Here is a 4,266-nt window from a genome sequence, read left to right as displayed (position 1 = left end):
CTTCTCTCTCTGTCTCTCTCTGTCTCTCTCTGTCTCTCTCTGTCTCTCTCTCTCTCTCTCTCTCTGTCTCTCTGTCTCTCTGTCTCTCTCTGTCTCTTTCTCTGTCTCTCTGTCTCTGTGTCTCTCTCTCTCTCTCTTTCTTTCTCTCTCTCTCTCTCTCTCTGTCTCTGTCCCTCTCTCTCTTTCTCTCTCCTCCACTGCCCATTAAGTACCTTTCCTTTTTTTCTCTTTTCTTGTGAGAGTTAGGCATATCCTATGCTATCAAATCTTTCTCTGATTCATCACTTTGCCCTTCAATTAGATATCACTTCCAAACATGGCCATTTCCTTCTACGATATATATTTACTTTTATTGTTTTGGATTAAATGTTGTGAACTGAAGATGTGTCTGCATTCCAGCCAGAAGGATGGAAGGTGTGTTCTGAGGGCTCAGTCACACCACAACTAGAAACAGGTAGTTTCAGTACATAACATAATCTCTGTGTTCACAGTGTGATCAAATATCCTCCCACAAATGTTAGCAAAAAAGATTATTTACAAAACGCAATACCTGTAGTTAGGAATTAATTTTCTCATAATAGTGTTTATCAATATTTAAGTGAGCATTTATAAACGTAATTGTCACTTGGGATTGCTTTCAATATTAGGGATTTTAATGGGCACTACTCTATTTATTTATATAAGAGCTAAATCAATTTTTTCTGTGCATTCTTTTCTTTTTCCTTTTTTTTGTTTTTTTTTTGTTTTTTGTCTTTTGTTTTTCGAGATAGGGTTTCTCTGGATATTCTTGGCTGTCCTGGAACTCACTGTGTACACCAGGCTGGCCTTGAACTCAAATCTGCCTGCCTCTGCCTCCCAAGTGCTGAGATTAAAGGCGTGCAGCACCACACCCAGCTCTTCTTTTTCCTTTTATTATAGTTTTTTTCATATTATATTCTGTTTACAATTTTCCTCCCTCTACTCCTTCAAGTTCTTTCCCAGCTTACTTCCTATTTAGATCCATTCCCTTTCAATTTCTCATCAGAAAATAAGCAGACTTCTAAGGGATAATAGTAAAAATATGATAGAATACAGAAAGACAAAACAAAAATAGCACAGTGGCACTGAACAAAACAAAGAAACAGAAAAACACACAAGAAAACACATAAGAACCAGAGACATACTAGTTTGCACACTCGAGAATGTCATAAAAGCTCTAAACTGTGATCCATAATACGTGAAAAGAGGACCTGGGACAGACCTGTACAGGCCTTGTGCACGCTGCCTCAGTCTCTGTAAGATCTGCTCATGTTGATTTAAGAAGCCCTTGTTTTCTTGGTGTCCCCATGTCCTCTTGCTCTTACTCTCTTTCTGCCTCATCTTCTGTGAGGTTTATCTAAACTCTGAGAGCAGGGATTTGAAGGACACATACCATTTATGGCTGGACATTCCAACATCTCTTTCTCTCTACCTATAGTCTGTTTCTGCATCTCTATATTGTTTATCATCTGCTATAGGAGGAAGCTTCTCTTCTGAAGGTTGAACAAGGCAGGAATCTATGCATATAAAATAGTACCATTTGGAATAACATTAATAATATATTTATTTTAATAAAATTAATATATTGATAATAACATTTCAAATGATATCCCCCTTCCCAGTTACCCCTCCACAAACACTCCATCCCATCCTCCCTCCCCTTTGCCTCTATGAGGGTGCTCCTCTACTCACTCACCCACTCCTGCCTCACCACTCTAACATCTAATTATGGGGCATTGAGCCTCCATAGGACCAAGGGCCTTGCTTGTCATTGGTACCAGATATGACAGTCCTCTGCTACATATGAAGCTGGAGCCAAGGATCCCTCCATGTATATATAGTTTTTGGTTGACAGTTTAGTTCCTGGGAGCTCTGGGTCATCTGGTTAGTTAATGTTCTTCCTATGGGGTTGCAATCCACTTCAGCTCCTTCAGTTTTTTGAATACCTTGAGAGAGATCATTTTCTATTTACCTGAGGACAATGATTCCCATAGTAGCTGAACAAGTTTGCATTCCCACCAGCAGTGGATAAGTGATCTCCTAACTCTGCATCCTCACCAGCATGAGTTGTCACTCATTTTATCTCAGCCGCTCTGATAAGTATAAGATAGGATCTCAAAGTAATTTTGCTTTGCTTTTCACTAATGGCTAAGAATGTTTTTTTTTTTTTAATTTATTTTTTTATTAGGTATTTTCCTTGTTTACATTTTCAATGCTATTCCAAAAGTCCCCCATACCCACCCCCCCAATCCCCTACCCACCCACCCCCCAATCCCCGACCCACCCACTCCCCCCTTCTGGCCCTGGGGTTCCCCTGCAATGGGGCATATAAAGTTTGCAAGTCCAATGGGCCTCTCTTTGCAGTGATGGCCGACTAGGCCATCTTTTGATATATATGCAGCTAGAGAGAAGAGCTCCGGGGTACTGGTTAGTTCATATTGTTGTTCCACCTATAGGGTTGCAGTTCCCTTTAGCTCCTTGGGTAATTGGAAAGTACAAGAATGTTTAACAATTAACAGTTCTTGAAGTGTTTCTCAGCCATTTGAGTATTCTCTTTTGAGAATTCTCTTTAGATCTCCACACATTCTTTTTTCTTTTTATATTTTTCTGTTTTATTAGACATTTTTTTCATTTACATTTCAAATGTTATCCCCAAAGCCCTCTTACCCTCCCCCCTCCGCCCTGCTCCCCAACCCACCCAGTCCTGCTTCCTGGCCCTGTCCACACGTATTTTTAATCAGGTGGTGTGTTTTTGTAATATATTAATATATAGGTTTTTTAACTTCTTTGTAAATTTTAGTATATTTTTGATATTAGCGTTCTAGCAGATGTGCAGTCTATGAAAATATTTCCTACTTTGTAAGCTGCCACTTTTCCAAATGGCAGCATTCTTTGACATGCAGCTTTTCAGTTTCATGAGGTCCCATTTATTAACTGTTGATCTGATCTGAGTGTACATGCAAGCAGTTGTTTTCAGAAAGCTTTTTCCTATGCTAATAAATTCAAGGCTAATCTCCACTTTTTCTTTTATCAGGGTATTGGTGTATCTGGTTTCATGTTGAGATGTTTTATCCACATGGAGTTGAATTTTCTCCTTGGTGTTCAGTACGGATCTGTTTGCATTCTTCTACAAGGTGCCATCCAGTTTGACTAGCACCATTTGTCAAAGATGTCTTTTGTTGCCAATGTGTATTTTTGGCTTCCTTATTAACAAAGAAAGAAAGAAAGAGAGAGAGAGAGAGAGAAGGAAGGGAGGGGGGAAGGAAGGAAGGAAGGAAGGAAGGAAGGAAGGAAGGAAGGAAGGAAGGAAGGAAGGAAGGAAGGAAGAAAGAAAGAAAGAAAGAAAGAAAGAAAGAAAGAAAGAAAGAAAGAAAGAAAGAAAGAAAGAAAGAAAGAAAGAAAAAGACATTTCATTAATTGTGTGGACTCATGTCTGTGTATTCAATTCAAATCCATTTATCAAATTGGGTTTTTTCTTTTGCCAATATATTGTATTTTTATTACTATAACTATATAAAACAATTTGAAGTTGCCAGTTCTTTTATTATTCAGAATAGTCTTTTAGGCCCTGGGTATATCTGTATTTCCATTTGAAGCTGTAAATTATCCTTTCAAAATCTGTGAATAAATGTGTTGTAATTTTAATGGGAGTTACACTGAATCTGTAAATTGTTTTTAGTTGTACAGTCAGTTTAACTATCTTAATCTGTGAGCATGAGAGATCTTTAAATCTTCGTATATCTTCTTTAGCTTTTTATCTTCATTGTTTTAACAGTTTTACCATACAAGCCTTTCATTTGCTTGGTTATAGTATATTAACTTTACCACAGATATTTTATATTATTTAAAACTATTGTGAATGTTTTTATTTCCTTGAATTATTTCTCAGTCTGTTTCCATTTGTATGTAGGAGAACTATTGATTTTTGTGAGTTAGTTGTCTAATCAGGTATATTGATGAAGTGTTTATCAGATTTAGGTTTCAGGTGGGGTTTTTCAGGGACATTTCTGTATAGTATCATATCATGTGCAAGTTAAAATATTTTGACTTCATCCTTTCTAATTTGTATTTCTTTGATGACTTTTACCTATCTTATTTTTCTGGCTAAAACTTCTAGTACTATATTGACTATAGAGAGATTAGTAACTTTTCTTGTTTGTGATTTTTAACAAAATTGCTTTGAATTGCTCTCCATTTAAATTGATGTTTGCTATATGATTGATGCAAATGCATTTACTATGTGAAGGT

This window comes from Mus caroli, unplaced genomic scaffold (assembly GCF_978045245.1).
Source record: "Mus caroli unplaced genomic scaffold, Mus_caroli_1 scaffold_12, whole genome shotgun sequence".
Classification (NCBI taxonomy): domain Eukaryota; kingdom Metazoa; phylum Chordata; class Mammalia; order Rodentia; family Muridae; genus Mus; species Mus caroli.
The sequence above is the reverse complement of the archived record's forward strand: the minus strand, read 5'-3'. Positions refer to the sequence as shown.